The sequence below is a fragment of the Danio rerio genome, chromosome 16, assembly GCF_052040795.2.
Source record: "Danio rerio strain M-AB ecotype USA chromosome 16, GRCz13ab, whole genome shotgun sequence".
Lineage (NCBI taxonomy): Eukaryota > Metazoa > Chordata > Actinopteri > Cypriniformes > Danionidae > Danio > Danio rerio.
In genome coordinates, this window is record NC_141036.1 from 5,567,791 (window position 1) to 5,590,000 (window position 22,210).

The 22,210-nt window shown below is 36.2% G+C and overlaps 1 protein-coding gene across 8 annotated transcripts in view; it reads left to right on the top strand.

Moving 5' to 3' along the window:
• The window catches only part of plecb (plectin b), a 246,872-nt gene that overhangs the window by 59,474 nt on the left and 165,188 nt on the right, over nucleotides 1-22,210 (top strand). The window lies entirely within an intron of this gene.

A 22,210-nucleotide genomic window follows, 5' to 3' on the forward strand; every position in this document is an offset into this window, starting at 1 on the left:
ACAGCTTAAAGGGAAATTTAAAGGCTTAACTGGGTTAATTAGGTTAACTAGGCAGGTTAGAGTAATTAGGCAAGATATTGTATAACAGTGATTTGTTCTGTTGATTATCGAGAAAAAAATTTGCTTAAAGAGGCTAATAATATTGACCCTAAAATGGTGTTCAAAAAATTAAAAACTGGTTTTATTCTAGCTGAAATAAAAAATAAGACTTTCTCCAGAAGTAAAAAATATTATCAGACACACTGTGAAAATTTCCATGCTCTGTTAAACATCATTTGGGAAATATTTAAAAAAGAAAAATCGAAGGGCGGAGAAAGTTTATTTATACTATATTTATTAATTAATATTATTTATTTATGCTATTATTTATTTATACTATTACTGATTTATTTATGCTATTATTTATTTATACTATTACTGATTTATTTATGCTATTATTTATTTATACTATAATTTATTTATTTATACTATAATTTATTTATTTATACTATTATTTATTTATGCTATTATTTATTTGTACAATTATTTATTTAGTTATAACATTATTTATTTATTTATACTATTATTGATTTATAATTATTTACGTTGTCATGTAAAAATATATATTTTTTAAATAATAACGTAAATAATATATATATATATATATATAAACACAAGAATTGTGTTGTTTCAGCTCATTTTAAAGAAGTAGTTTGAACAAAGAGCTAATGTCATTTTTTTGAGTGTATGTCAAATCAAACTTTTATTTTTGATGCTGTTAATCAAAGTCCAGCACTACTTAAGTTGTATTTTAAATGTTACATTTATTTACGTTTTTATTAATGCCACACTGCAAAAGGGAGAGAATTTATTGCACTAAAGAACAACAACAACAACAGCAACAAAAATAATGTAGGAACTTTCACAATTAATTACAAAGACAAATGCACATTTTATAATGTCTATTTGATGAGCTAAAAACATCTGAAAGGTTCAATCAGGTTTCAGATCTTATGTTCAAGAGTTGGAGATTGTATGATTTTTGGAAGTTGTGGTTTTGAAGATGACATTTTATTACTGTGATTTATTCAGAAAATGTAGGTTCAGCTGATGTAGTGTCAGTGTTTATCTGTGTTGAAGCTGCAGTAGATCCGCAGCAGAAAGCGCTGTGGTTGTTTTGGCTGGGTTGGGAGGAGCGTCCGGCTCTGCCATTGTTTTTTGAGCCACCGGAAGTTCATTCAGACCGTCCCGCTCTGTGTGTGTGTGTGTATGTATTTGTATGTGTGTGTGTGTGTTTGTGTCAGGAGGTTTGGGCTGAAAGCTGTCCTCAGAGACTTAAGAATTTGAGATCTGAAAAGTTCTTATATAAGAGAAGAACGCCTTAAACTCATGTATAATAGCATTATATTTTGAATGAATTTTGACATTTAGAAATCATCATACATTTACTTGAGATGCACAGTTAAGTTAGCTTAATAACGTATTATGTTTATGTTTAATTATTTATTTACTTTGTTACTTTGGAGTTATTTTACAGTAAGTATTAAGTGTCATTGTGGTGAAAAAATTGTTTTCGCTTTGAATGATGATGATGTGGCGTCACAATGGCTCAGTGGTTAGCATTGTCGCCTCACAGCAAGAAGGTCGCTGGTTCGAGTCCCACCTGGGCCAGTTGGCTTTTCTGTGTTAAGTTTGCATGTTCTCCCCGTGTTGGCGCGGGTTTTCTCAGGGTGCTCCTGTTTCCCCAACAGTACAAAGACATGCGTTATACAGTGAGTCAATTGGATTAATTAAATTGGCCATTGTGCACGAGTGTGTGTGTCAAGTGTGTATGGGTATTTTCCAGTATTGGGTTACGGCTAGAAGGGCATCCGCTGTGTAAAACATGTGCTGGAATAGTTGCCGGTTCATTCCGCTGTGGCGACCTCTGATAATCAGAGACTAAGCCGAAGGAAAATAAATGAATGAATGAATGAACGATTTTTTCGAAAACAATGTGTTTGTCGTAATCAAAAAACTAGCTTTATTAAGACAAAATATTACGTGATGTAATTAAGTAAAAAAAAATAAATAAAAAAAAAAATAAATAAACAAATAAAATTTGAGATACCAGAGATGGCTTGCGGCTGGAAGGGGATCCGCTGCGTAAAAATGTGCTGGATAAGTTCCGCTGTGGACCCCGGATTAATTAAGGGACTAGGCCTAAAAGAAGAAAAAAAAAAAAAAAAAATATATATATATATATATATATATATATATATTATAAAAAAGTAATAAATAAAAAATAAATAATAAAAAAATAAAACATAATAAATTAAAAAGAAATAAATAAGCAAGGTAACTAAATAAGTAAATAAATAAAATATAGAAAATTAATAAAAAAGTAAAAAAAATAAACGATAAAAAGTATTAAGTAAATAGGTAAATAAATAAATAAAAAATTAACAATAAAAAGCATTAAATAAATAGGCAAATAATTAAATAAATAAATAAATAACTGAATTAAATAAAAATACAAAATAAATAATAAAAAGTTATAAATAAAAAAATAAATAAATAAATAAATAAATAAAACTAAGATTTAAATAATTTTTAAAGATAGTCTTCATCATCTGATTTTTAATAACTAATTTATTTTGTCTACTTATTTTGCATGATATTGAGCTTAAAGTGCATTTAAAGACTTAAAAAACTCTTAATGTGGCTAATAATTTTAACCTTTAAAATATATATATATATATATATATATATATATATATATATATATATATATATATATATATATATATATATATATATATAGTTGCATTTATTCCAGAGAAAATAAAAAATAAGAGGAGAAAAAAATATAGGAAATACTGTGAAACTGTAACTTATACTAAACTATACTTTATACTATATCCTATACCTATGTACTATGTACTCACAAGAAAGAAAATAACAGATTCACGTATTGTCATGCTAAAAACTGTATGAATGAGATCATGTTAATTAACACAAATCAGCCCCTAAATCCAAAAGTCACTCATTAGATGTTGTGAGATTGTGTTTATTTAGGCTCTTATGCTGCTCTGTGTCCTGTTGTAAATGTGAGTCTGAACACACACATTCCCAAGTTCGCTGTTTGACGGATAACGTCACCAATGCTGGAATTCAGGAGTCTGTTTGGATTTTTACATTGCTTTCCTCATCCCACAGGCTTGTGTGAAATAGATTGATCATCCGTTTGGTTTGTTCTCATCATCTCTCAGCTCAGAAAAGTGTCGTTTTTTGGGTCTGAGCAGGCCTTCGTTCATTATAGAGCCTGTGTGAAATCTGGAGGGTCACTGTTAATGTGATTCTGCACAGTAACTCACAGCACAGTGTTGAGTTTAACTCTGAACTCAGCTATGTGCCTTTTAACACTGACCACAGAGTATTTGGACCATCAGGATGACCGAAGTGTCACAAAATGCAGACAGATACAATATTTACACTAGAAGTTGCTATTAAAAACTTGTGATCGCACATACTAAAATCTAGAACAGTTTTCCGCTTTATTTTAGATTATTCCCCTCTATTTCTGTCCTTTTTTTTAGATACACTGTACAAAATGTGGGGCTGCATGGTGGCTCAGTGATCCAAAGACATATAGGTGCTCTATAGGTGAATTGGGTAAACTAAATTGGCCTAATGTGTGAGTATGTATGAATGTGAGAGTGTATGGGAGTTTTCTGGTAATACGTTGCATCTGGAAGGGCATCCGCTGCGTAAAACATATGCCGGAATTGTTGCCGGTTCATTCCGCTGATGGTGACCCCTGATAAATATTGACTAAGCTGAAGGAAATTGAATGAATGTATGTACAAAATGCAGGTTACTTTAACAAGGAGGCTAAAGACCATGGCCTCTAACGTCTGTCGCTAGAGCAGCTTTCGAGGTCAGAGGAGTGAGGTTTACCTGCATAGCACTTTGCTAGCTGGCCTCCGTTACACTCACCCCTCTAAACATCACTCCCATCCCGGGCGAGCCCCCATGTGTAACCCACCGATCCTACTGCACCCAACCCAGTCCAAACTGAGATCGAACCGGCGATTCTGTGCATGGGAGTCGGTTGCTCTATTAAGGAGGCTAAAGACCATGGCCTCTAACGTCTGTCACTAGAGCACATTTCAAGGTCAGAGGAGTAAGGTTTAACTGCATAGCACTTTGCTAGCTGGCCTCTGTTAAACTCACCCCCTTAAACCTCACTCCTATCCCGGACGAGCCCCCATGTGTAATCCTCTGGTCTTACCGCAACCAACCTGGTCTGAGCTGAGAACGAACCGGTGATTCTGTGCATGGGAGTGTGTTGCTCTAACAAGGAGGCTAAAGACCATGGCCTCTAACGTCTGTCACTAGAGCACATTTCAAGGTCAGAGGAGTGAGGTTTACCTGCATAGCACTTTGCTAGCTGGCCTCCGTTAAACTCACCCCCTTAAACCTCACTCCTATCCCGGACGAGCCCCCATGTGTAATCCTCTGGTCTTACCGCAACCAACCTGGTCTGAGCTGAGATCGAACCGGTGATTCTGTGCATGGCAGTCGGTTGCTCTATAAGGAGGCTAAAGACCATGGCCTCTAATGTCTGCCACTAGAGCACCTTTCGAGGTCAGAGGAGTGAGGTTTACCTGCATAGCACTTCGCTAGCTGGCCTCCGTTAAACTCACCCCCCTAAACCTCACTCCCTTCCTGGACGAGCCCCCATGTGTAATGCTCTGGTCTTACCGCAACCAACCTGGTCTGAGCTGAGATCGAACCAGTGATTCTGTGCATGGCAGTCGTTTGCTCTATTAAGGCGGCTAAAGACCATGGCCTCTAACGTCTGTCACTGGAGCACCTTTTGAGGTCAAAGGAGTGAGGTGTATCTGCACTTCGCTAGCTGGCCTTCGTTATATACACTTTATCTGATCTCGAGTTATTTTTATATATAATTTGTTTTGTTTTTTTTGTACAACGGGACAGTTTCATGGCATGTGATTTTATGTAGTTTTATATGTATGTAATATAAATTGAATAAAATATTGATCTTAAAAAAAGAAGGGCGTGGCTAAGAATATGGAAGCGTCAAACTGACATCATCAGTGATACACTGAACGTTTGGAACTTAAAAAATATATTACAAAGTATTTCTGCTGTGGCTTGATTTTTCATCATGTATAAGCAGCTTTAACTTGCATTATGACAATAGTTTGGATGTCATACAGGCGTATGGGAAACTGCGATGATTACAGAGGAAAAGCTTACGAGTCCCTGTGGATGTGAAGCTGGAGACATTAATAGATCATCTCTGACGTCTTTATTTCTGTACTTTCTGAATTCTCTAGTCTGTCTGCAGGGCTGTGTGTAATGTTTTCACAGGGTGTTGTGAGTTCTTTAAACGCTCACACCCCCACATACACACACACACACACACACACAGAAAGTGATTCATGTCTCTGGTTATTGGCACAGGCTCGCTGTGATTGGCTCAGACTGCGAGGGAATCCCTGTGTTTCCTCTGAGTGTTTACTGAAGGTCACAAGGTGCATCCCAAATCGCATACTTACCCTAACCCATACTCTATTGTATGGCATTTTGTAGTTTAAATGATATCAGCAGTGAATACACGCTGAAAATTCTTTAAAAGATAGAAAAGTGTACTTTAAAAACCAGGATGGTTCATTTATTCAGCCGATAAGTATTGTTACAACCCCTGGGTAGTCTAGGGGAATGGGGTTGCACACTTGGATTGAAGACTTGGTTAAAATAGAAACTAGCAGAGTGGGCGGAGCTTTATTTATTTATACTATTATTTATTTATTTATTTGTACTATCATTTATTTATTTATTCTATTTTTTGCTTATTTATACTATTATTTATACTATTATTTGTTTATTTATTTGTACTATCATTTATTTATTTATTCTATTTTTTGCCTATTTATACTATTATTTATTTATACTATTATTTATTTATACTATTATTTATTTATTTATTTATATTATTATTCATTTATTTATTTATAATATTATGTTGTTATTTATTTATACTATTATGTTGTTATTTATTTATACTATTATTTATTTATTTAAACTATTATTTAGTTATTTATTTATATTATTATTTGTTTATTTATACTATTATGTGGTTATTTATTTATACTATTATTTATTTATTTATTTATTTATATTATTATTTATTTATTTATATTATTATTTATTTATTTATACTATTATGTAGTTTTTTATTTACACTATTATTTAGTTATTTATTTATGCTATTATTTATTTGTATTTATTTATTATACTATCGTTAATTAATTTATTAATTTATTTATACTAATATTAATTAATTAGGCTGGCTTGTCAAAGCCAGACTACTGAAATGCTATTTAAACTTATTATTATTTTTTTTATTTTTTTTATTAATCTTCTGAGACTAAATTTCTAACTCTATCTCCTCCTAGAGCTTTTGAGCTATTACCACCAAACTTGCTCCAGACCTCCAAACTATTCTGACTCGTGTTGCTATATCTCCTCAGACTGATCCGACTTTCGGTTTTCCGAAAAACGTCCCGGGACTGTCGGAAAAATCCCATAGGCTTAACATTGGATCAAACTTTGTGAGCTCATAACTCTGCATCAGACTGTCACACAGACTTCTAACTGGGCTCATTTAACTCAGACTATCAAACTGCCAATGACTGATCACCTTTAAACTTTCTAGCCACGCCCTAGCCACCACTTTTGGACCCTAGTAACTGTCCCATAGACTTCTATTCAAAAGACTCTCATTGACTTAACATGGGATCAAACTTTATGAGCTCATAACTCTGCATCAGACTGTCCTACAGACTAATGGCTGAGCTCATTTAACTCAGACTACCAAACTGCCAATAACTGATGAGCTTTTAACTTTCTAGCCACACCCCTAACTACCACATACTTCACCCTAGCAACTGTCCCGTAGACTTCCATTACAAAAGACTCTCATTGACTTAACATGGGATCAAACTTTGTGAGCTTAAAACTCTGCATTAGACTGTCATAGAGACTAATGGCTGAGCTCATTTAACTCAGTCTAGCCAGCAGCCAATCACTGATGGCCTTTTAACTTTCTAGCCACACCCCTAACTACTACATACTGCACCCTAGCAACTGTCCTATAGAATGTAATTAGGTGTGCTATCGAATGCTTAGAATTCTAACATGCTAATGACATGCCAATCATGCTAGCAACATGCTACTCATATGCTAATCATGCTAATGACATGCTAACTCATACTGGAAACATGCTAATGACATGCTAATTTGTACAAGAATCATGCTAGTAACATGCTAATTCATACTAGACTCATGTTAATAACTGGCCTACATGCATATCTTTGCTTAGCAGTGTCCTATTGACTTGGGGGATGGCTCATCTGACTCAGACAACCAATGAGCATCTCAATATGATAATGAAGCTCACAAGCCACGCCCCCAAATTGATTCCATAGACTTCCATTAAAATAGGCCAAGATGCATATCTTTGCATAGCAGTGTCATAGAGACATGGGGGTTGGTTCATTTGACTTAGACAGCCAACCACATTCAAGTGCACTCTGTAACCTCGCCCATAGCAACAAAACAGAGTACCCTAGCAACCATTCATCAACAGCTATATCTCAGCATCAGAACATCGTAGAGACTTGGAGATTGGCTCGTTTGACTCATGATAGCAAACGGAACTTCCTAAATGCTACACATGCTAGCAGTGATTAGCTACATGCTAATATTGACTAGCCAAGTACTGTAACTTGCTAGAAATGCTTACTAAGTATAAATGTTTTATCAAGCATGTATGTAAGGCTTGCCTAGTAACCAACCAGGGTACCCTAGCAACTGCCTAGCAACCACCCAAATTACCCTAGCAACCGCCTAGCAACCACCTAGCAACGGCCTAGTAATGCCTTAGTGAGGGCCTAGCGACCACTCAGGACACCCTAGCAACCGCCTAGCAACGCCTTAGCAACCACTCAGAATACCCTAGCAACCACATAGCAACACCTTAGCAACCACCTAGCAACCACTTGGGACACCTTATCAACCGCCTAGCAACACCTTAGCAACCACCTAGCAACCAGTCAGAACACCCTAGCAACCGCCTAGCAACGCCTTAGCAACCACAAAGCAACCACTCAGGACACCCTAGCAACCACCTAGCAACACCTTAGCAACCACCTAGCAACCACTCAGGACACCCTAGCAACCGCCTAGCAACGCCTTAGCAACCACTTAGAACACCCTAGCAACCACCTAGCAACACCTTAGCAACCACCTAGCAACCACTTAGGACTCCTTAGCAACCACCTAGCAACACCTTAGCAACCACCTAGCAACCACTCAGAACACCCTAGCAACCACCTAGCAACACCTTAGCAACAACCTAGCAACCACTTAGAACACCCTAGCAACTGCCTAGCAACACCTTAGCAACCACTCAGAACACCCTAGCAACCACCTAGCAAGACCTTAGCAACCACCTAGCAACCAATCAGAGCACCCTAGCAACTGCCTAGCAACAACCTAGCAACCACTCAGAACACCATAGCAACCACCTAGCAACACCCTAGCAACATCTTAGCAGCCACCTAGCAACCACTCAGGACACCCTAGCAACTGCCTAGCAACGACTTTGCAACCACTCAGAATACCCTAGCAACCACCTAAGCATGCTATGTGACATGCTAATTCATACTACAATCATGCTAATAACATGCTAATTCATACTAGAATCATGCTAATAACATGCTAATTCATACTAGAATCATGCTAGTAACATGCTAATGCATGCTAGAATCATGCTAATAACAGGCTAATTCACGCTAGATTCATGCTAGTAACATGCTAATTCATACTATAATCATGCTAATAACATGCTATTTCATGCTAGAATCATGCGAGTAACATGCTAATTCATGCTAGAATCATTCTAGTAACATGCTAATTCATACTAGAATCATGCTAATTCATGCTAGAATCATGCTAATAACCTGCTAATTCATACTAGAATCATGCTAGTAACAGGCTAATTCATGCTAGAATCATGCTAGTAACATGCTAATTCATGCTAGAATCATACTAGTAACATGCTAATTCATGCTAGAATCATGCTAGTAACATGCTAATTCATGCTAGAATCATGCTAGTAGCATGCTAATTCATACTAGAATCATGCTAGTGACATGCTAATGTATTCTAGAATCATGCTAGTAACATGCTAATTCATGCTAGAAGAATGCTAATAACATGCTAATTTATACTAGAATCATGCTAATAAAATGCTAATTTGTACTACACTCATGCTAATAACATGCTAATCCATGCTAGAATCATGCTAATTCATGCTAGAATCATGCTAATAACATGCTACTTATACTTTTTCAAACTGTTTTTAAACTAAATAAACTATTACCAACAGGCTTTGTCAAGCCAGCCTCAAAGTTTGTCTCGACGAACTTTACTGTCTAGTTTATTCATGCATTCATTTTTTTTCCGGCTTAGTCCCTTTATTTATCCTGGGTCGCCACAGCGGAATCAACCGCCAAGTTATCCAGCACATGTTTTACGCAGAAGATGCCCTTTCAGCTGCAACCCATCACTGGGAAACACTCACACACTCTCATCCACTATGGACAATTTTAGCTTATCCAATTCACCTGTACCGCATGTCTTTGGACTGTTGGGGAAAACGGAGCACCCGAAGGAAACCCACGCGAGCATAGGGAGAACATGCAAACTCCACACAGAAATGCCAACTGACTCAGTCAGGGCTCAAACCAGCGATTTTCTTGCTGTGAGGCGACAGCACTACCTACTGCACCACTGCATCACACTGCAGTTATTATTTTTAATTTTGGATTGTGCAAGGAAAATTCTCCCACATACTGTAAGTGATAATGCCAGATCCCTATGCAGTTGATGAATGCGGTTGTACTCATGATAGTTTTGGTGGTTTATTTGACTAATTTGGCAACCGTTAAAAGTCACCAGGCATATGGTTTGAATTTCTGTTTAGTTATAAAACACATAAGGGTTCACATCTGGGTCAACACTAAACTCTGCACCATTTAGTGTATAAGTTCAAAAGAAGTGTATAATGTGTTAATTGGGGACACAACTACACTCTCCCACTTCCTGTTCCATTTAGTTTTAGCAAAGTTCTTTTAAGGTAAGTCATTTCACTCGGCGGCCATCTTTGAAGCGCCTCTCGGCGTTCTGCTCGGGCATTCTGTCTGAATGGGAAACATCAAATTCTCCAAAACTGTTTGCCAAGCTTACGATTACATTACATATTTGGAACCATCCATAAAACTACAGAGCTGTCTTATAAATTTTGTTTCTGTACATTCAAATCAAACAAAATCTGCATATTTTCAGGTTGTCCAAGCTAATGCACACTCAAAAGGAACGAGATCACGACACCAACCTCATTTATGGCCGTTCTACACCTTATCGTCCTCTAAGGTGATCGTCTGATCGTGCTGCTCTTCTGAAGTAATCCACAACTTGGCCTTGATGGTGAATCTCCTCCAGAGATGACAGCGACTGTTTGTTTACAAGTTTGTGGCTGTTTGAGTAGTTGATGTCATGTGATGTGCGTTTGCAGGATGGACTGTACCTCGTGATCATTTTATCCAGATTATAACCCCCATAGCAAAAATTCTCTGGCCCACACCATCAGCATTTGCTTGGCCTACATTCCGCAGTGAATTACGGTAAATGACTGGACAAAGTCTGGCTTCCACACAAGAGGCAAACATGGACCATATCTGGGCCAAGTCCCAGCCAAGTCAATAACCCATAACTAGGCCTGAACTGGGCCAGATATCTTGATGTACCACGACTGCAATGTTTTCTAATAAACCCATGAAGCGTTTCGCTTTATGGCTATGCTTTTTCTTAAAGCGACCTGATTAATAGAAAATAATTTAAATATATTTTAAAAGTGGGTCAAGATAAACCAAACTTACGTGGCCCATTCATATACATTCATAACATTTTGGGCCAAATACTACATTTGATATCTGGCCCAAGTTTTGAGTGCCGCCTGTAAGACCGTGCCACCTCAGCCAAACCTGGGCCATGCTTGGCCCACGTGCTGTATGCCAGTGCCGGTCGAATGTCTGCTGTAACAGCTTTATGCCAAATCTGGGCCAGAATTCTTTGCTACCTGGGAAAACCAGGAATCTTTTGTTTTCAAGTGCACTTGGTTCATTTAAATCAAAGATGTCAAGCTTTATCTGGATATTTCTTATGTCTGTGAAGCAAGTATTCGCTAAGATTCCAGTGTGCTTGTTGACCACCAAACTGTCATAAAAACACTAGTCTGGTGTTAGCTTCTCCCTGAGATTCGTCAATCTATAGATATCGATGATTGGCTCCTGTACTAGTAGGCAGGGCTTCATTCTTTGCCCTATTCAAAACTATACGAGTGACACATCTTGTGTATTCTACAGTCTGTGGTTTTAGTTATTAATTTATTGTGAATATTTTTATTTTTAGCTTTTGTTCACAAAACTAGCCTTGATGCTAACCAGAGCTGAACTCTTTTGTTGAATAGTCGCTCTGGTGGTCTTGGACCTGAAGCAGAAGTTGTGATTGAATCTTCAGTAAACAGGCATTGAGGCAGTGCAGTCTCTCTCTCTATCTTTAGACACATGCTATACCTGTGGTTAGTATTCAGTGGGTGATTTGGCAGACTTTACCAGTTCTGGGCCAAACTGAAATCCATCTTATGTGTCTTTATTTGTCCTCTTGTCCACTGGGCTGGCTGCAGACCCATGCAGTACTATTGTAGGTTGACATATTTAGACCATTCATGAGTTTCAAAACTGATATAATGAAGCTGTGGTTGACTTTTCTGAGTGAAAGGGCTTCTGGATTAAGAACACATGTGGGCGGGGCTTGCTTTTTGGGTTTTTTGATGATTGGAGGATTTAATGTGAGTGACAGGTTGATCCCGCCCTTATATTGGCCAACACCAATTAGTGTCGGGCGATAGAACATATGCAGTTTCTACAATATAAAACCAATATGCCTGTGTAATATCCCCACAATTCGCAAAAACAAACCTGTGTGTGTGTGTGTGTTTGTTTTTTTGTATGTTTGTGTCTGTGTGGTTGTTCTTTCATACACGCATGTTTCTCTGTAGGTGTGTTTTTGTGTGGGTGTTTTCATATGTTTGTGTTTGTGTGTGAGTGTGTGTTTGTGTGTGTGTGTGTGTGTGTGTTTGTGTGTGTTTCTGTCTGTCCATACTTTGCGTGTTCTTTCATACGTTCTTTCATGTGAGTTTTATTTCATACACTTATGTGTGTGTTTCATACATGTGTGTTTGTTTCTTATGTGTGTGTGTGTCTGTGCTTCTTCTTTCTTTTGTGTGTGTTCTTTTATACATACAGTATGTGTGTGTGTTCTTTCATGTGTGTGTGCATGTTTGTCTGTTCTTTCATATATATGTGTGTTTGTGTGTGTTTGTTTCTGCCTCTTTGTGTGTTCTTTCATACACATATGTTAATGTTATTTCAAACGTGTGTTTGTGCTATTTCATACGCTTGCGTGTGTGTGCATTTAATATGTTTGTGTTTCATACATGTATGTGTGTGTGTGTGTGTGTGTGTGTTTGTGTTCTTTCATATATGTGTGTGTTTGTGTATGTGCGTGTTTCTGGCTATTGTTGTGTGTTATTTCATATGTGCGTGTATATGTGTTATTTCAAACGTGTGTTTGTGTTTTTTTACACACTTCTGTATGCGTTTCATACATGTGTGTGTTTGTGTTATTTCATACACTTGTGTATGTTTGTGTCATTTCATATGCTTTTGTGTGTGTTTCAAACGTTTGTGTGTGTTCTTTCACACGTGTGTGTAGGCATGTTCTGGTGTGTGTGTGTTGAAACTGTTGACTCTGAGCTCAAAGAGGTTCATAACAAAGGCAGGAAGACAGCATGGGTAGCATGTGAAGATTTACAGATGTGTTTACTAGTGTGTGAATCTGTTCTACAGATGAAAGAACCACTGTTGTGTGTGTGAACTGGACTCTCATACCTTAGTGAGTTTTCCAGTATAAGGAAAGCTGAAATAACTGAAATCATTCAGCGTAGTGGCGAGGCAGTGGTGCAGTGGGTAGTGCTGTCGCCTCACAGCAAAAAGGTTGCTGGTTCGAACCTCGGCTCAATTGGCGTTTCTGTGTGGAGTTTGCATGTTCTCCCTGCTTTCGCGTGGGTTTCCTCCGGGTGCTCCGGTTTCCCCCACAGTCCACATGTGGTACAGGTGAATTGGGTAGGCTAAATTGTCCGTAGTGTATGAGTGTGTGTGTGAATGTGTGTGGATGTTTCCCAGAGATGGGTGGCGGCTGGAAGGGCATCCGCTGTGTAAAAACTTGCTGGATGAGTTGGCGGTTCATTCCGCTGTGGTGACCCCGGATTAATAAAGGGACTAAGCCGACAAGAAAATGAATAAATGATGCATTCAGCGTAGTGATATGAAACTCTAATGCACCCAAAACCTGCCGGAACTACTTTACCTGTGTGTATATATGAAAATAACGGCACACCTTAGTATCAGCCTATCAGAATCAAGCATTTAAAAGCCCCAAAGTATAAGGAAAACACAAATGTTTTCAAACAATAATAATAAGGTCTGTTCAAATAGAAGACATTTTGCATTAATATTTATGTTTTTCTGCTGTATATTTGAGCAAATAAACGCAGCCCTGATACATAAGGGTTACTGACCTCAGTTTTTTGTATGGTACTGTGAAAAATATATAGCTGTCGAAGGAATATCTTTGTTCTTAACATTGTTTAGTCATTGTTGAAATTCTACACAAGTCTTTCCTCCTCAGGCTTCTTTTTTTTATCCTCCTGTGTATAGTTGGCACTAGAATGTTCACTTGTGTCCAAGGGGATTGTGCTCCTTTACATGCAGTGTTCACTTTCACTGAAAAGGCATGGTGTGGGTGTAAATAAAATCCTTTTTTTCTTCCATTGTAAGTAGCGTAGATAATTGAAATAAAATATTGCTTAAGGGGGCTACAAATAATGACCTTTAAATAGTAAAAATGCTTTTATTCTAGTCAAAATAAAGACTCCTTTCTCCTGAAGAAAAACAATATTATAGGAAATCCTGTGAAATTCTGTACCTTGGAATGTTCAACTGACCAATCAGAATCACGCATTCCAGACAGCTGCGTAATAATCCATAGTAAACACCACATGGGTAATTTAATGCTTAGTTGTAGCCTCATCTAAAATAGTAATTACAGCTACACCATTAAGCACAATGTGAGAAGAGCCACTGTTATTGTAAGTGTGAAACTGATGGGAAACAGAGCAGTAATGAACCAGCTGATCTGGGGTCTGTTTTCAGCTTTTTCCGGATGTTCATTGGAGTCCATTAAAGTGTCTGGCTGTGCAGGCTGAGAATTAATGAACCCGGGAGCTCCCCAACAAGCCATTTTTTGTTCTCCTAATTTGTGATTTATGAATGTGCCAGCAGTTAGTGATCAGAGATTCTCATTGGCTCTGCTGTTATTTATTTGGCCACACATGCAGTAAGGCAGGCTGATTCTCTGTGTTGTGTTTGTGGAGATGCTCGGCTGTGTTTATAGATGTTTTTTCTGTGGTACTGCATTAGTCACAGTGTTATTGATTCTCCGCAACCGAAAGATTAATCACCAGCATCTCATGTTGTTTTTAACTGGTTCCTCTCTGAGAGCATGTCTGACATTACTTTTGATGTGTATAGGTGAAAGATTTTACATATCTTAGTACTGCTTGGTCAAAATAAGCAAATAAAAAAATAAATAATAATAAAAAAATAAATAAGTAAATAAAAATAAATAAACAACAAATAAATAAAAACAAATAAATAAATAAATGTAAATAAAAATATAAATAAACATATAAATATTTTTTAATAAAAAAAATAAATAAATAAAACTGAAATAAATAAATAAATAAAAATAAATAAATAAATAAAAAATAATTATAAATAAATATAAACAAACATAAATAAATATGAATAAATAAATAAATTAAAATAGATAAATTAAAATAAGTAAATAAATAAACAAATATAAATAAATAAATATATAATAAATACATAAATGTAAATAAATACACAAAGATAAGTAAGTAAATAAATAAATAAATAAATAAATAAATAAATAAATAAATAGTGGAAAATATACATGACCTATGAAAATATCATACAAAAAGTAGATATTTTGTGGACTGATAGTTTTATGTTTTGACTGTTTAAATAATAAGTCAAAAAGAAAAAAGTATTTGGTCAATAACAAGATTTCATCTCAATACTTTGTTATATACCCTTTGTTGGCAATTACAGAGATCAAACATTTTCTGTAAGTCTTTACAAGGTTTCGTAAACACACTGTTGCTGGTATTTTGGCCCATTCCTCTATGCAGATCTTCTCTAGAGCATGTTTTGGGGCTATTGCTGGGAAACACTCACTTTCAAGTTCCTCCAAAGATTTTCTATAGGGTTGAGTTCTACTGGCTAGGCCACACCAGGACCTTGAAAGGCTTCTTACAAAGCCACTTCTTTGTTGCCCGGCGGTGTGTTTGGGATCATTGTCATGCTGGTGACCCAGCCACATTTCATCTTTAATGCCCTTACTGATGGAAGCATGTTTTCACTCAAAATCTCTTAATTCATGGCCCCATTCGTTCTTTCTTTTACACGGATGAGTCGTTCTGGTTCTCCAATCATCTTCTGGATCATCCAAATGCTCTCTAGTAAACCACGCATAACAACCAAGGTACTGTAAGCAGAAGAGCATCTCTGAACGCACAACACATTGAACCTTGAGGTGGGCAACAGCAGCAGACGACCACACCGGCTGCCGTGAAAGCAAGGATCCATCCTGCTTTGTAGGAACTAACGGTTCAGGCTGGTGGTGGTGGTGTAATAGTGTAGAGGATATTTTCTTGGCACACTTTGGGTCCATTAGTATAAATACAGCCTATACAGCCTACCTGAGTATTGTTGCTGACCATGTCCATCCCTTTATGACCACAAGCATCATCTCAGACTGGTTTCTTGAACATGACAATGAGTTCACTATACTCATTGTCATGCGTGATGCTATCATGTCAATATGCACCAAAATTTCAGAGGAATATTTCCAGTACCTTGTTGAATCTATGCCATGAAGGATTAAGGCAGTTCTGAGGTCAAAACGGGTCCAACCCAATATATATATATATGAAAAAAAACTTTTGATCTATTCTGCTCTGCTTGGTCCGGATCATGTCAGTTTGATGTCAATTGCTCCCCCCTCCCCCCACCTACTATTAGTTTGCTCCAAGTCAAAGTTGAGAGGAGGAGCACCAAAATAAATCCCCGCCTCCTACTTAATATTCCATTTCAGTCATAAATCATCATAGTAATGGAAAAAAGTCTGCAGAAACGTCCAGTTCAAGCGGACTTTAAGTATATCACCAATAAACTCCTTCATCTAATCCCCTGATTACCGCTTAATTCAATCAATACATTCTGTGGTGTGTTTTTTTAGTCTCGATTTCAAATCACCCGCGCTATCTTTAATGTTCAAATAGGATACTTACTTTGTTATAATGTGCGATGTAATGGCTCCTTTAAAGTGACTGGATTGAGCTGCAGTGAAAGTTTGTGTGTGTTTTGCTGAAACACCCTCTTAAACAAAGCGTCTGTCAGCCGGGAGGAGTATTCGAGCTTACCTGTGGGAGGAGGAACATTTTTAGCCCCAAAAACCACCAGTCCGAGCAGAGACAGAGAAAACTGAACTAAAGGAAAACATCAGCTCTTACGCTGGCGTACTGCTGCTCCTGATGGATCTCTATTACTCCGGTAAAGGTAGGAGACGGAGAGAGAGAGCAGGTGTAGTGAACTAGAGTTAGTGAACTGCAGATAGCACACACTAGCTGCTCGGGAGTGTCATATTAGTGTCCTCTGGCTTTGGTTTCCAGCAAATGCATTGTCAGAAAGTAAGTTCTTTGTTAGTTTGGCTGTGGTGGAGTAACTTAATCAAGTGCGTTTCAGCACTTGAATGCTGAAAATGTAATCATGCGTTTCCTAGACGTGAGTGTAAATGCATTTCGGACAAATAACATTTAAATGATCATTTTGCTACAGTTTCTGCTTGTATTTTATTCACATCAAATTCAGTTTGTGTATAGCATTTTCAATTTAATTTTGCTACTTATAAAGCTTTAAAATGTGGATACAATTTACATATTAAAACAGTGTTTGAAATGAGAAATGCAAACAATGTCATTTAATTTACATTTTCATTCTGCACCAAACATTGCTCATATGTCTTGGAAAATGCAAATTCAAATACAGAAATACATTGCCATTTAACATATTGCATTGCCATTTTGCATATTACATTTTGAATTGAATTATGCTACCCATATGCTTCCATAGTGGCGACCCCTGATTAATAAAGGGACTAAGCCGAAATAGAAAATGAATGAATGAATAATTGAACTTTGGATTTCTGAAACGATCCTGTTACTGTGAAAATCGCTCTGTTCTGCTCTGCAAATGGCAAATGACGTCTCAATCTGAGCCCGGGACTCTGGCATTTGCTAGATGTGGTGTAAAGCTGTACAAGCTTATGGAAATATCCAGAGGAAAGGTCTCACAGCTTTATGCCAATGTCACCAGACACAGACACATAATAAAGATCGCCTACTCTTCAGGGTGTTGTTGGCGACAGACATTTTCTTTTTCACTATTTGAGGGTGTCTGCGGTGGCTCAGTGAGAGTAGCACTGTCGCCTCACAAAAAGAAGGTCACTGGTTCGAGTCCTGGCTAGGTCAGTTGGCATTTCTGTGTGGAGTTTGCATGTTTTCCCTGTGTTTCCTCCAGGTGCTCCAGTTTTCCCCACAGTCTAAAGATATGTGCTATAAGTGAACTGAATAAACTAAATTGTCCATAGTGTATGTGTGTGAGTGAGTGTGTATGGATGTTTCCAAGTACTGGGCTGCAGCTGGAAGGGCATCCGCAGTGTAAAACAAATGCTGGATAAGTTGGCGGTTCATTCCGCTGTGGCGACCACTGATGAATAAAGGGACTGAGCCGAAGGAAAAATGAATGAATGAATGAGGGTGTCTGTTCATTATAATGTACACAGAGAAAGGTTACACTAGATCATAATGTACAAAAAATTAATAAATACATTTTTTAGATGAACCTAAAGGGACAGTTCACACAAAAATGACACCGTTTACTCACCATTTACTTGTTTCAAACCTGAGTTTTTTTCTTCTGTTGAACAAAAATACAATATTTATAAGCTGCACTGTAAACCCTAATGTTGTCTTAAACAATTAAGTAAAGTTGACTGAACATAACTTAAAAGTGTGCATTTTGGTCCTATCACTTAAAAATATGAGTTTATTTAACTTATGTACCATGACAATGCATAAACTTAAGATTTCAATGTAGTGAGCTCAAAATCATAACTAATCTTGAAAAAAATAGGTTATTTTGACAAATGTTTTCTTGACTGTAAAATTGTAATATGTGCAACCTTTTAAGTGCAAGGTCTTTTTTTAAAAGTCTGAAAACAAATGGCTTCAGGTATAATTATTCATCATAATGTGAATAAATGGCTACTTATTTTTTGTTTAAAATTAATTTAAAATTTTTTTCATAGTATATTATTACACACACGCACGCACATGCATGCATATATATATATATATATATATATATATATATATATATATATATATATATATATATATATATATATATATATATATATATATTTATATACATATATATACATATATATATATATATTCATTCATTCATTCATTTTCTTTTTGGCTTTGGCTTTTGGAAATAAAAATGCTGTTCTAATGGAACCACAGGGCACTAGAGGGTGCTGGTCTGTCACCTGGAATGTATAATAGGTGAGTGTGTGAATGAAGAAGAGATTCAGTTGTGGTAGGGAACGCATGGTGTCTTCAAGCTACTTCAAACTGTTTGTATTGTGAAGTCCTAGTTGGGAAACCTTGCGTTTTAAGCTCAGCCTAAGGACTTCCTTATTGCCCAGATAACTGAATGTCTGGAAAATGTTTTAGTGTGCTGTCTGAATAAGATTTGATGTTTTGGAAACCATCATTATGAAGTTTCATTCCTCAATTATCTGCAAGTCGTTAAATCAACGCAAAAGTAGATCAACATATTTCAACTCAATGTTTTTTAATCAGAATTAGTTTTTTTTTTTATACTTAAGGAAAACACCATCATCCAACAGCCAAGATATTTTTTTTGTTTTGTTTTGTTTTGAGAGAAGTTTCAAAAAAGTGTGGGTTTCTTAACTTTATTTTGGCTACATTATTATTTAATTAAACAAATTGTCCATCTAAGAAATAAAATAAATATATGCATAGAAAAAACAAAACAAAAAAACTGGTCACTGACACAGAGTAAAAAAAACATTGAGTTTATTTAACTTGCCGGTTTTTTAGACTATGCTTAAATGTTGTTAGTCTACAAAACCGGCAAGTTAAATAAACTAAAATATGCAAGTTTTGGGAGACTTCATTACTCAATTAAATTGAGGCAACGAGTTTAATCAATTAATTTAGTTCAGTCAACTCATTAGGGTTTTCAGTGTGGAAACCAATGGCTTTGATAGTATTCACTTATTCCGACTATGGAATTCAGTGTTTACAGGTTTTATATATATATATATATATATATATATATATATATATATATATATATATATATATATATATATATATATATATATATATATATATATATATATATATATATAGGTTTTTAATGAACAATTTTAATCAGCAATGCCACATTTATTTGACTTAAAAGTAACAGCAGAAACATTTATTATTCATTATATAAAATACTTATATTTATAATGTCTATGACTTCATGTTTTTATAAATGTGTTTTACAATTTTACAATTTGACTTAATTTTATAAATTTTCAACTGTATTTTTGATTAAAGAAATGCAGCCATGGTAAGCAGTGGAGACTAGTTAATAAACACACATGAATAGTAATGGTTTATGATGCATTTATTTAAAATCCATTAGATATAAGTGGGTTGAGCAGTTTTATAAGCATGTGTATCTCAGTAACAGTGGACACTCAGCAGGTGGCAGTGTTTGAAAACTCATTCAGTCTAGTAAAGCATGTGTTGTTTCACAAAATCACATATAATTCCCTCAGAGTTTTTGACATACAACCCTTTAATAGTGAGCAATGGCTTTCTCTCATCTATTTCTTAAATAATAATCCTAATATTTAAAATAATAGATAATACAAATATACATTTGACCACCCCTATAAAGGATCATACCATTAGTGAATGCATAATCGCGAAAAATCATTCACCAGTCTGAAAGCGGCAGATTTACAGCACAGATAGACATCGTAAGTGTTCAAAAGACACTTTTCTAGTAAAATATGTGTTTGTATCTAGATATAACCTAAAAGTAAAGTCAAATTAGATGTGTAGTTTGTAGTTTGACCTACAGTAACTGCTGCAATTGCTAATCAGAGGTTATTGAAGGTCAAAATACACTAAATATCCCCCAAAACACTGACAACTTTATTAGGTTTGTTAATAAATTAGATGTAATTTAGATACACAAATACATTTAATTTACTGAAGCATATATTAAACAACCTACCATTACTGAAAATGTTGATCCTCCCTTCTCAAGATTGTCAATGTATAATTCCTACCCTGCATACAATTTTCACAGTCACATTTCACAATTTTACCTGCGTTGTTCTTGCATAGATGTCATGCAAACTGCATCTCAGTGTCAAAATGTGTTGTAATACACCCACATACTGTAAACTAATGCCAGTTTTGTGTGTGTTTGTGTTTTGCAGGTGAGTTGAAGCTTTTTTCTCCACGTTTTACTGCCCTGAAGAGCTGTTTGGACATGCTTTAGATGGCTCTGCTACAACAAGTATTACCCACCAACACTCTCATATGTCCTGAAACGCACATTTCACAACTCTTTTAAGCTCTGAAGGATTTTTTAAAAACACTCTTTAATAAACAATCCTCCATAACAATTTAATTACAATATATGGGTTAATTTAGGATTGCGGGTACACGTTATGTCAATTACTTTTCACAAACAAAAAACTTAATAAGTTATGTCTAGAAATAATGTTTGTATGTGTATTCAGGGACATTTTGTGTGGAAAAAATGTGCTTGTGTGTTTATGCTACAAGGTTAAACATTTGTATGAAACATCTTATTTGAAATTTCAGTTGTAAAAATACATGCATTTTGAGTCTGTTACTACATTCTGGTCAACTCTGTTAGATCGGTCATAAAAAGGCAGAACAATCTGTAAAGCACAGATAGAAAAAGCATGCGACTTTCTCCAAGTGATGCCACGTCCTCGGGCAGAAAATTGTAGAAGGCATTCAGACCTGTCATTATTCGACTCTCATTAGTTTGTGCAAAACTCTAACGATACTCCAATAGTAAACTGATACGTGTCAACTCTGTTACTGTGATGTTTTAGTAAATTTATTGTTCGCTTTTTAAACAGTAATTTGATAAAAATCCATAAAATTGTGTTTTAGACATGCCATTCCTGCTGAAAAAAAACAGCTTAAACCAGCCTAAGCTGGTTAGCTGGTTTTAGCTGGTCGACCAGACTGGATTTAGCTATTAGCCATTTCCAGGCTGGTTTCCAGCCATTTCCAGCCTGCTAAAAAAAAGAAAAAAAAGCGCAAGACTGGTTGGCTGGTTTTAGCTGGTTGACCAGCCTGATATTAGAGAGGTTTTGGCCATTTCCAGCCTGGTCTCAGCTGGTCAGGTTGAAAATGGAAATGCCCCCACCCCCCCCCCCCCCCCCCCCCCCAATATCAGGCTGGTCAACCAGCTAAAACCAGCCAATCAGCCTTAAGTTTTTTTTTTTAGCTGGGATGTTGGGGTTTAAAGTTAGCAACTTGAGCTACAGCGCAAAATGGTGAAAAATGTAAACTCTGTTACTGGTTTAAAAGTTTAACAATACTTTAAACAATGAGTAGTAACAGAATCTAACGTTCCCCATCACATTGAAACATTTAGAAATATTTTACATTAGTAATAAATTGGGTTTACTGTAAATTATGCATTAGTTGCCAGTCCAGTTTAATTTAAAATTCCAGTTTAATTAAAAC